This window comes from Chionomys nivalis, chromosome X (assembly GCF_950005125.1).
Source record: "Chionomys nivalis chromosome X, mChiNiv1.1, whole genome shotgun sequence".
In the NCBI taxonomy this organism is placed as follows: Eukaryota; Metazoa; Chordata; class Mammalia; order Rodentia; family Cricetidae; genus Chionomys; species Chionomys nivalis.
This window is the reverse complement of record NC_080112.1, coordinates 98475782-98488658: the sequence shown is the minus strand read 5'-3', so window position 1 is coordinate 98488658 and position 12877 is coordinate 98475782.

Sequence of the window (12877 nt, the reverse complement as noted above, 5' to 3'; positions counted from 1 at the left end):
GAATACAAGTTGTTATACATTTGTGGCATGGTGCAGCATCCTGAGACAGGTAAGGACGCCTATGGAGAAAGGGAGACAGCTTAGTCCTGGAACTTTTGGCCCGTGTCTTCACACCCCGAGGGATTTGGGGTTTGGTTTGGGGAAAATTGTGAGGCATCCAGTCCTCACAATTTTCCCCAATTAGTTATAGTCTCTCCCACTGCTGACCTGGGTGGAACATATCTGTAGAGAAGGTGTGGGTTCTGCAAGGACCATGCACATATTATGTAATAATTATTGTTATCCCTATTATTATTATTTTATAAATAATTCCCTTCAGTTCCATCCATGCATCTGAAAAAAGGGAGACAGCTGACTCAGGAAGATTTTGTGAACTGGACTGCAGTGAAAACTGACCTCGCTTCCTATTTAATTGGTACCCTGGGGCTGAAGGAGGAGCAGTCTGAAGGGAAGGAAACCCTGAGCACACCAGCAAAGGCAGATCATGGCATATGTAGGAGTTTCAGTGTCTGCTCTCTCTTGTACTTTCTGCTAATTGCATATTGCTACCTGAAATGGATGTGTGTAGCAGAGTAAAAGTTTCAAGCATTATCCAGCCCTTTTAACCATTCCAGCCTAGGAATAATGGTGTTCCTTTTTGTCTCTCCAAATATGTATTCTCAGTTTCCAAGTTCTTTTTTTATCCTCACATAGTTGTGAATTGATAACTATATATTCTCGAATCCTTTTCTCGCATATGTGATTAATATTCCCAATAGATGGTCTGTTTCCTGGAGGCAGGTTCTGTACCGTAAAATCCACCAGAAATGCTCTTGAGGGATGTACATGCCATAGGAGCTCATGGAATGGATGTTAACTTTCTGCTTATGATCTGAGAGTCACAGGGAAGGTTTGTGCTACATGTAATGTATGGTACTGGGAAAATTGATTTGTTACATATATAAAATGAGATTAAATTCTTGTTACTTGCTCGATATAAAATCATCTCAAAATATTGAAGACTTTAGCATGAAAGGCAGAATTGTGCAATTAGTAGAAAATGGAGGGGGATTTCTTTACTATGTTAAAGTTCAGAGGTTTTCTTAAAGTGTAGAAAGCAACCCATAAAGGAAAAGTAGATGGGTTTTGACTGTAGCCCATTAAAAGTGAAGATCTTTGTTCCACCGGGGAAATAAATGGGCAAGATAAAAGAAACCAGATAGAGCAAACAACACATGTACAGACAGACAACAGAAAAGGGAAGTTCAGGAAAGAAGTCAGTCAGTCTCATAATCAGGGAGAGACAAATCAGTATAGCTATAAGGTGTTATTTTGTACACATCAGACTGGTGAAATATTTAAAAAGAATAATGTAGTAAAAGTTGGCAACAAAATAGGGGGATCGGGATCCTCATATTCCCCTAAGGATTATGCAAAGAAGCACAACCATTTTGGAATGGAACTTGGAAACTTGGGAGGAAGGAATTGAGTTTTTATCTAACCTGTGACAAACCAAATCTATTTCTGGCTGCACACACCAAGAACTACACTTAGATGATTTGCATGAAAATATTTCTTAAAGTATTGTAATGAGATAGTTTGGAATCTATCTAAATGTAGGAGGAGGCTGCTTATTTGTTCCTGGCCGCTTAGCCCTGAAATAATCACATGGAAACTATATTATTGAAATCACTGCTTGTCCCATTAGCTCTTGCTTCTTATTGGCTAACTCTTACATATTAATTTAACCCATTTCTATTAATCTGTGTATTGCCATGCCGCTCTGGCTTACCGGCTAAAGTTCCATCTGTCTCCAGCAGGGTTACATGGCTTCTCTCTGACTCCGCCTTCCTTCAACCAGCATTCAGTTTACTTTTCCCCACCTAGCTCATTCCTATAGCTCTGTTATAGACCCAAAGCAGTTTCTTTACTCATTAACCAATAAAAGCAACACATAGACAGAAGGACCTCCCACATCACCTAAATATCCACACATGAAAATGGATGAGAATAAAATGTATAAAACATGTACAAAGCATGGTATGCTGTGCAGCAATTCAAACAAACACATTAAATCCATAGCAAACAGTACAGTTAGTTCAGTAGTGATTGTATTACATGAAATGAACAGCAAAAGATATACAGAATAATACTATGTATGTAATCCAGATAGATAAGAGTACTTACCATAAAGTCAATGTGGCTAGGACTGATGATAAAGAGAGAAATAAATGAAATAAACTTAATTGAAAACTAACTAGAAATCAAATTCAATGAAATGGACCATCAGTGAGCTAATAGTAATAGTGACTCTACCAGAATTTCAGTAAAATTGCAACCCTTTGCCCCTGAGCAACAACCCCAGTCCTGGAAAAAGGCAGGAGAGAAAGGAGGAAGGAAGGAAAAGATAAACTTTAGTCTGGAAAAGTATTCAAAACAGTATCTGCCTCCAGGCATTTGCTCAACAAGTGTTTCCTTTCTTCTGCATTTCTTTCTTCTTACAGCAGGAAGCGATAGTGAACAGGGAACCCTAAGGGCCATGATACCAACACCTGGTGGCTCAGTATATTTTCTGCTGCTCTAACAGGATACCACAGACTGGAAAACTAAAACAAAACAAAAACCCAGAAATTTCTCACTGTTTTCAAGACTAGGAATTCAAGTTACAGTGGTGCAGATGGTTCAGTCTTCAGCTCCCCAGGTGTCTCCTTGCTGTTGCTTCCTCCATAAAAGATAACTTTTACTTCCTTCCTCATATAGAAGAAAGAAGAAGGGCAAGAAATGATGAATTCGCCCCAGCAATCATATATATAGATAGATAGATATAGATATAGATAGATAGTAGTATTTATCTACACATGAACACCACCTCCAAACATTGTTTCTTAGCCACCTAAGTTTCTAACACATGTGTTTGAGGAGGGCACAGTTGGGCTAAAGAACCTGGGTATAGGGACATGTCCTTGGATCCATTTGGTCTTCCTGGTGGAAGTGTCTCTGCTCAAGGGCTCCTAAAGTGAAATAAGGAAGATACCTCAGCTAGAGACCTTTCAGGACGCTCCAAATCCTCTCTGTGTCCCGTTAGAATGTGACTTTTGGCTTTTCAGGTTCCAGTCTCCATTTTCAGTCTGAGAACTTGAGTCAAGGAGCCTAGCCTGTAGTGCGTCTGTCCGACAGAACTAAGTCAGTCTTGTACAAACTAGGAAAACAGTGTCGACAGAAAAGGAGCAGGTAAGTGTACATAGCGACATAAAAAGGAAAGCTTCTGGAAAGAGCAATTGCTTCTCTCTTCATTTCTTCTGAGTCAAGTCATCTGGTTAGGATTTTCACTGAACCACTGCAAGGACTGAACATCGCCCTTGATTTTAGTGGTACTAAGAGAAGTGGGAGTCCTGGCCCGCAAAGCCAGTCATCTGTCTCCGGGAAAGCAGATGCCATCATGTGATGAGCCCCCATATTTGTGTACCTTGCCGTCACTTTTCTCTCCAGCTCCTCCCCCACTCTCAAGCTGGGGGCCCTCAGTCCTCCTAGCTCTACATCTGTTGTCTTTCTGTCTCTCTTTGCCTCCAAGGTCAAACAATTGGGATTTGCTGATTTTTTAAAAATTTGTAAATATTTTGTAGGCTGCCTGCCCAGGAACGCAAATGGCACAGGGAGTACCTGTCCACTTTGGATACTCTTGCCCAGTGTCCTTGGCAGATTAAGGGAGGAGGGAAGGGGGCTAGCACCAGATGATAAGGGAAACCTACCAGTTGTGAGTTGCAAAGTTCCACGGTTCAGCTTTTGTTATCAACTTCTCCTCGTCCGCCTCCTCCCATTGGATTCCTCCTGGAGGGAGGCACCAAGGATAGGAGAGTGCAGAGAGAAAAAATGCCTATTGAGTAACTACAATGTTTCTATAACTATGATAGGAACCTTATATCTGTTTTGCTTGATGCTCACCGTGGCTCTAAGACGTCAATGGTATTATCTTTCCTTGGGTTCAGTAAAGAAAGCTAAGTCTCATAGAGAATAAGCTACCTCCTCCGGGTTTCATGTGGAGCTGCGATTCAAACCTAGCTGACTTTAGCTACATTGCTTTTAATCACAGAGTTGCCACGTTAGGAGCATTAACTTATGCTTGTGGCCATGTCACAATGGCTAGTAATGGAAAAGTCTTCCTGGGCCTCCGTTTCTTCTGCATAAAGTAGGAAAAACAACCTTTGCCTTCCCAAACTTGGGGTCAGTATTGGCTAGTGGATATGGAATAATAGTAATTCCTTAGGATGGGAATGAGGGAGGAAAGTGAACACTGGTCCTAGATCTAGCTGCCTTAATTGTAGTGATGGCATTGCCCTTCACTGTTTCTGTGGTGTTTGATGAGTCACCACAGGTTTCTGGGCCTCAGCATAAACTCAAGAAAGGGACATTGAATGTACCATCTAGTTCTGTGGCTTTCTGATCATTTCCCTTATTTTGATCAGCCTCTTTCTTTGGTATGCTTGTAATGACTGAGCCTCAAATGGTTTAGAATGAACAGGAAAGACTAAACATGCTCTATATTTGCTCTTGTCCCTCTTACTACCCTCGCCTATCAGTCTTGATCTTAAGAATTACTCATCCTCTCACAAACTGTGCCTTCGCTCAGTCTTATAATTTAGTACCATTCCATTTGTCTCTACTCCCTATATTAGAATGAGTGTCATTGTCTTCATTCTGCGTCATCTGCTAGTGATCTTAGGGAAATGGGAAAGACCTAGTCCAAGGCTTGGGTTGTAAAATAGAGGCTCGACAGTCCTGTATAGTCCCAGTAAAATCTTTATGTCATGCAACATGATTCTGTGGCAGATCTACTCTGTACAGAGTACTCAGTATTTGGCAGTAAGAAAGGAGTCATCAGACAGGTGAGAAGCTTGCTAGCTGGGGTGAAACAAGTGAGTCTCTTAGCACATTGTAGCACCCTGTGACCAGGCCCTTCAGAATTCCTTATCATCTCTTTCTCAAAACCTTTTTTGGAAATAGAAGAGTGTCATCTTCATTTCTCAGATGAGGAAACTAAACCCTAAGTATAATCCGCGTGAAACGGTTTGCCTATGAAAGTAAGAGAGGAGCTTCAAAAAGTGTCAGTTGCAAAGAGGTTTAATAGTATGTGATCCACAGATTCCAGACCCAAGATGGTGCTCTGCTGAAAGAGAAACATGGTAACAGTTTACTGTTAAGCTATCTTACTCTTCTGGAACTGGGGGATCGCTCACACACTGTGTGTGAGCACACACACAAGGAATGAAAACTTGGAGAACTGCTGGGGAGTGAGCAGGATGAGCGGAGTGAAGAAGGACTGGGACTTCTGGAACTGTCCATTGAGCCTGACTTAGGGGACAATAGGAGTGCACCAGGCTTCCTACAAACTTCTGCTCCCAGTGTCTTAAATGAACCAGTCATGCTGAGCAGCTGATTGTTTCCTCAGCATCTCCTCACAGGAGGTCCTCTGAGCCTCAGGAGTTCTGTAGGTCACCCAGCCCCCAGCACTCTGGCCTCTTTCAAAAACAGGCTGGAGAGCGCATGTACCAAGTTCCCTGGCTAACACGCAGTCTCTTCTCTGGTAGCTCTTGTGCTGGAGGAGTGCAGCAGAGCAGCTTGTGCATGCGATGTGCATGTACTCGTGTGTGGGAAAGTGGGCTCAGCTGCCTGCCTGCGGTGACATGAGGCTTCTTCCTGCTTCCCATTTACCTTGCAAGCTGCTTCCTTCTCTAGATATTTGATTTCGCTCCCTTCCATTCTTTCTTTTCTTGGTCCTCCTCATGTTCTTGATAGGGGCTCCCTGTACCCCTAAGGGCACACTGTCCCAGAACCTTACCAGGGTAAACTCTAGGACTTTCTCTGAAATGGATAATGCTTCCAGGAAATGGGAAAAGATCCTGAGTAAAGCAGACTAAGACTAACTCAGGAGGTACAGGGCACGGAAAGGGCATTCTAGTCCGGTGATGTGCCTAGTAGGGATGTAGGATTTAGAGGTAGATTGTTTAAGAAAAAATGTTTTATGTCCTCCTGGCTGTGTAACCTTATACAGCCTCAATTATCTCTGCCTTTAAACGGAGAGATAATAGCAATATCTTCCTTATACAGCTTTCAGTGGATTTAAATAGGTTGGGTCTGCCTTCTAGGGGCAAGATTCAGGAGAATTTATTCCCAACTTGCAAGCTCCAGGAGCTCTCATTAGACACATTCCTGCCTAGGTGAAGAGCCATGACAACTTCTAAAGGTTTCTGTCTGAGGATCAGACGCTAGCTGCAACCCAGTGTAAGCAGCATTGAAGCTCTGGGGATCTCTAAGAAGTGCTTCCTGAGCCGGTTCCACTGCTGTCATTGTCTGAGGAACACACAACACAGAATAGTCTCAATTATGGAAGGGTCTGTAAGCCTTATAGTCAACAGCAGCAGGGGGCAGGGTGGGGAGGTGGCCATTGACTGTAGGAGCTGAGGAGAGGTTGTCTCTTTCCCCAGTAAGAGCAAGCTCTGCAACACCACCTACTAGTTCACATGAAGTGGTTACCTTGGGAGGTTTACACAGCCTGGGGCCTAAGGGAATGCCAGAGTCTCTAATCAAGGCTAACTCCAGTATAGAGGGAAGAGGAAAAGATGAGAGATCCAGGCTAACTTCGAGAAACAGAATTTAAAATAGCTGAGCTGTGTGTGTGTGTGTGTGTGTGTGTGTGTGAGAGAGAGAGAGAGAGAGAGAGAGAGAGAGAGAGAGAGAGAGAGAGAGAGAGAGAGAGAGAGAGATTAGGAAAGGGAAAGCATTGGGGACTAAAGCTAGACAGTCACAGAACTTTTTTAGGTTGTAGCTGTAGTGCATTTGCCTAATATGTAAGGCACCTTAGAGTTGGTCCCCGTCACCACAACAAATGCCATGCTCCCGTAGGTGGCCAGCTATCTACATACTGGCAACACTAAGTGAACAGAGTGGGTTTTTTAAAAAGAGAAGAATGGTAGGGGCATCAGGAGGATTTGGAGGGGAGAGAATGGGGGGATAGGAATGAATTTAATAGCTTGTTTTTTAAAACATAAAACTTTAAAAAATCTTACAAGACAAGAAAATAAACTTTCATTGTGCTTTCTCCAGGAATACATAGATGAGTATGAATTCAACCTTTTTTTTTTAACCACTGTACACAGCGGTCATGTCGCACCCTTGATCAATGCTCCCCTTGTTACCAGAATTGTTTTGCAGTAACCAGTCTCCCTCGGGCCTCTGACTGTGGGAGTCGTGTAAGTTGTGTTCTTCGCAGACGACTTGGGCATGTCTTTCTGCTCCACTCAGTGGCATTGTGTTGGCTGACACTCCGTCCACAGCTGATCCCCGAGCAGTAATGCTAGCGTGAGATAGAACCCTGAGAGTGGAAGGAGTCAGCTCAGAGCATGCCAGAGGATGGGAAGCCAACAGCCTGTGTCTAGAAGAGACACAATTAACCCTGCCAAGCCTTCTAAGGAGGCAGGTACTCAGTAGAGTATAGCTTCACTTGGGTTTTTTGTATTGGTCTGGAACAAGAGGAGGATGGAACATTGAGCATCTACTAGTTCCTAAGGATGGGGTAAAGGAAAATGCTGCTTTAAAGACACTACCCAGGAGGCATCCGGAAAGGCGGTAATTGAGGGAAGTGCATGCCAAGTCTATCACTTTGTTATCAGGATTTTGGAAGGAACTACAGAACTATTATTTTTATTAGGCATCGCTTAGCATGTCAGGGCTTCCTAGAAATGATAATCATTACTCTTCCAGTGAGCAGTTGCTGTGTGCCAGGCACTTTCTGCACACAGTCTCATTCAGTCTTTCCACCAGCTCTGTGAGCTGGTCATTAACACCTTCACTTTTAAACACAGTCGATTGCCTGCACAGCTGGGTGCATTGGAATTTGAATACAATTCTGTCTGACTTATATTTGGTGCTCACTGTACTACACTGCCATTCCTCAGGGAGGATAAACACTTCAAAAAGCTTTTCCCTAGGGGAAGCCACAGGAAAAAAAATATAGTGTCCTGATTGTATTGGCCATAGGTGAATAAGATATCGGTAGTGATTTCATAGTCTAGTCACAATCCAGTGCTGCCTAGAAAGGGAAGAGATGGGCGACATGGTAGGCCTTAATCTTCACATAATTCTGGGACCAAGGTCTTCCCATAGTATTGCTTGGCTACGTTTTATATCTTTGGGGTTCTTTGCTGTGTACTATGAATTCTGACAGCTGATGAGAAAGAATTCAGAGGAGGCATACTGTTCTAGTTTCAACTCTGTGGCTGTGACAAACACCACTACTAAAAAGCAACTTAGGAGTGGAAGGGATTTTTTTTGGCTTGGTTTTCGGTCACAGTCTGTCATTGGGGGAAATCAAAACAGAAGTCCAGCATTAACCTGAAGGCAGGCCTACTTGCTATTCCATACATCATTACCTACCTCTAATGGGGAATGCAGAGTCAAGGAAGCACAGCACAAATCATGAAGGACCGCCACTTGATGGCTCGTTCACATACCCACCTTAGCTGGCTTTCTCTTACAGCCCTTGCTCCTTTGTCCCACAGTGGGCTGGGCCCTCCTAGAGCAATTACCTATCAAGACAGCCCCCCACACCATGCCCACAAGTCAGATGATCTGGGAAATACGTCAGTTGAGAGTATCTTCTTGGGTGTGACTCAAGGCTGTGTCAAGTTAACAGTTAAAGGTAACCAAGACAGGCACACGCTGTTCATTTCCTTGGGCTGGACAGGACTGAAAGAATTCTACTCACATTCTGAAGATAAGCCAGCCATCTCCTTAACAAGGGGATCCCACCTTTTCCCCATTCTTTGGAAATGTCTGTTCTCTGAAATAGACTTTGGGAATTCTTCTCCCTCCAGTGAGGAGCTCTGATAAAATTTATCAATGCTTTGGGAATATTCTCACTGGGTTTTGACTGACAATTTTTTTTCTTTTTTATTTTCTTTTTTTTTAAAACCGGGTCTCATTGTGTAACTCTGGTCATACTGGGCCAGGCTGGCCTTGAACTTACAGAGATCCACCTTTCTTTGCCTCCCCAGTATTGGGATTAAAGGCCTGTCCCAATATGCCCTACCTAGGTTCCTTTTAAAATGCAGACTATCTTCGTAAGAGCAAGCCAGCCAAATCCAATATGGATGGGGGAGGGCCTCATGAGTCCCCAGGCCTAGCTGAGAAGCTATTGATAAATGAATGGTTGGCAATGTGAACCTTGAAGTTACTGTTCTCCAGTAGATGACCCCAGACTCATATACATATAGGCAGCACTACATGAATTCAATGGGTATTAAGTTTTATTTTTAAAAAAAGCATCTGAGGTTGGAAGGGAAAAGTGGTAGAACGGATAGGAGAGGAATTAAAGGGAACGGAGTTGGAGATGGATGGATCAAAACACATTATATGCATATGTGAATATCAAATAAAACATTGAAAAATAAATGCAAACTGCATAGGCTGGGCTGCTGGAGAAGGACAATGAAGAATTGTGTCTTTGTTGAGGTTGGAGCTTTCCACTGGTAGGAGCAGAATCCACATTGGTAGCTGCATGTGGTGGCTCAGAGATAAACAATAGACTACTAGTCCAGATGGACAAAGTCAGCCCTCTACTCTAAACTTTGTGACTGAAGTCCGGAGGGTGAAATCTCTGGGACACATGGGACATCCTAGCTATCCCATGCCTCTCATTATCTGTGGTGCTCTCCGATTCTTTAATAAAAGAGCCATGCCAAGGAACGTACTAGTCTATGACCTTAAGAGGAGAGGATCTCCTATTAGAGCCTCTGCATGTGCGATTGGCCTAGCCCAGCCCCTGGCCCTAGACCACAGTGCCTTTATGGGAAGGTCCTGAGTGTGGTCTTAGGGAGTCCACAACAACCACTCTCCCACCTGAGTCTCAAGACTGTATCTGAAATAATTCGGTCCCCAATGGCTCCCTTGTAACACCTGAAAGCATGTCAGTTCTACCCTAGTGTAAGTGACCACCTGCTTACCAAACCAAACCAAACCAAAGAATCCAAATGAGGGAGATGGAGATAAATGCAGCCTCTAGGCAGCCTGCCCCTCCCTCCTAATGCACATTTCGGATTACTGTCCCTGAGGTTTGCTGAATAGACTCTGTTCCTCTCCCTGTATTCCTCCCTGACTATGGAAACTTTTGTACACGGCAGTTACCCTAGGTCAGTGAATCCTGACACCTAAGTAGGAACCCCATGCCTGGGCTTCATGCCTAGTCAGCCTGTACACCTTCCCTCCCTCTTACCAGGGGAGCTTCTTTAAGCATTTCAATACTCTTCCCAGTTGGGGAGGAGAGACGAGAAAGTCTTCCCTGGGGCAGGCAGGAGTCTAAGGTAAGCTGCACAGAGCAGAAGTCATGTCTTACACTTCTTCCTAACCCCCCGGCCCCCGTGTCTATCACAAAGTGACCAGCAGCCTGCCAGCAGAGGATTCACTCAGTCCTTGTTGCAAGCCTAGCTGTAATTCTCCTCCATCAGCACCAAATAGACTTTCTGCAGTGGTAGCTCTGGCCCCTCCCTTCCTTCTCCCTGGAAAGTCCTGTGCTGAGCCAGCAGCAGCCTTACCATGGCCTGCAGAGCTCCTAACCTCTCTCAGCACCAGCCCCGATGAGACCCGAAGAAAAGAGCTTTTCCTGTTTATGTACTATGCAGACATGCTCACAGTAATTCTGTTAGCCAGATGAAATTCCCAAAGAAATCAGGCAACACATCAGTATGAATCAGACCATAACACACAGAACATGAATGCTTGTATGTACACACATGCATATATGTATACACACAAGGCACTCTCCAGTTTTTTGATTAGCGAAAAACACCAGGTTTATTGTAACATTTTCCTGATAAATGTTACTATGGTTTTTTTTTTCTTTTTTTTTTTTTTTTGGTTTTTCAAGACAAGGTTTCTCTGTAGCTTTGGAGCCTGTCCTGGAACTAGCTCTTGTAGACCAGGCTGGCCTCGAACTCACAGAGATCCGCCTGCCTCTGCCTCCCAAGTGCTATTAAAGGCGTGCACCACCACCACCCGGCCTGTGTTTTTTCTTACTTGCCCCCTTTGCCCTTCCTACCTGTCTACCCCTTTGCTGGTCCCTTCCTCTCACAAGGTCCTCCCCTTGCGCTTTAATGTTCCATTCATTCCTTGCCTTCTCTTGTCTTCCTCTTCCTCCATTTAGTTCTCTTTCTCCCCTCTCATAGTTCTCTCTCAGTTTCCATGTCCTCAACACACGTTTGGAGGGGCTGGAAGGAGGTGCCTTTTTAAAAAATACAGGCTGTGTTCGTAGTATAGATTTAAACCTTAATTCTGCATGTGGAGAAGACGGGCAGCATTTGTCTTTTTACATCCTGTTTGTTTCATTTACTATGTTCTCCAGTTCCCTACGTTTTCTTCCAGTGTCATAATTTCATTTTTGTTCACTGCTCAATAAAATTTCATTGTGTTTATGTACCACATTTTGTGCATATGGATATATACATATATCTCACTACTATGACCCACTACTATGATCAAGGCTAATTTGAGCTTTTAAAATTGCTGAGGACAATCTTTTTTAAAGATTTATTTTTTTCTTATTTAATTAAAAAGAAAATAGGTGGCGGTGCATATGGGAACAGAGCAGGTAGCCACAGACGACAGAAGAATGTGTCGGATTCTCTACAGTAGAGTTACAGGAAGTTGGGAGCCATCTGATGTAAGTGCTGAGGATTGAACTTGAGTCCTCTGGAAGAGCAGTATGCACTTTTAATCAAGACATCTTTCCAGCCCCTGGCAAGGCCATTCATTGAAGGTATAGTAGAAGAAGCTTACAATGTAACTTGTCAGAAGGTGAAACTGTCTTTTGAGGAGCTGCCAGGAACGTAATAAAACTTCTATTTATGCAGTCTTCTAAGGGCTATGTAACCTAGTGCAAAGAGCAAATCCTGAGTTTTTGCATGGGTTTCTTTGTTTATTTGCTGAATAATTTGAAGAAGAGATTTAGATTTAGGGTCTTGTGTTTATTATCTGTAAAATGAGAAGCAGTAAAAGTGAAGTAATAGATGTGTTACTCACATCTATCAGGTTATACCCTAGTAAGATGGCATTAGGGATGTCATATAGGATTTGGGTTTGTCTTAATATAATGGTGAGGAGGGCCTCTGGTTTTTTCTGGGACTTTTCTCTAGGTTGAGTGCTTTCAGGAAGCAGAGTCTCAAAGCATGTCTATTCTCTTTCACCTCCCTCCCTTCCTTCCCCATCCCCCTGTGAATGTGGGTACTTTATGTTTGTCTATGTGTACATGGATGCACATGTGTATGCATGGGTATACAGATCACAACCCACTTTATCTGTGCATTTGTGTGTGTCTATGTGTGTCTATGTTCCCACAATGCATGCATGTGCATATACCACATATATGGGTGTGCTCACTCATGTGTGTATGGAGGCCAGCAGCTGATGTTAGGATATCTTCTTCAATTGCTTTCACACCTTAATCTTTGGGACAGGTTCTCTCACTGAATGTGCAGCTGACCATTTTGTCTAGGGTGGCTGGTTAGTAAGTCTCGGGGATCTTCCTGTGTCTGTTCCCTAGTGCTGGGGTTGCATGCGTGTCTTACCATGCCCGACTTTTCCTTGGGTGCTGAGGATCCAAACAGTGTTCTTCACGTTTGCACAGAAGCACTTTACCTACTGAGCCAACTCCCCAGACTTTAGTTTTTGAGACAGGGTTTCTCAATGAACCTGGAGCTTATTGATTCAGTTAGGCTGGCAGGCTGATGAGCTGAAGGAATCCCCCGTCTCTACTCAGAAAGCAAGCATTTCCATAATAAGACATCTTGGTAATGCTTTGCTATGAGGAGAAATATGAAAGCCAAGATAAAGGAGCACCCGTTCATATTAG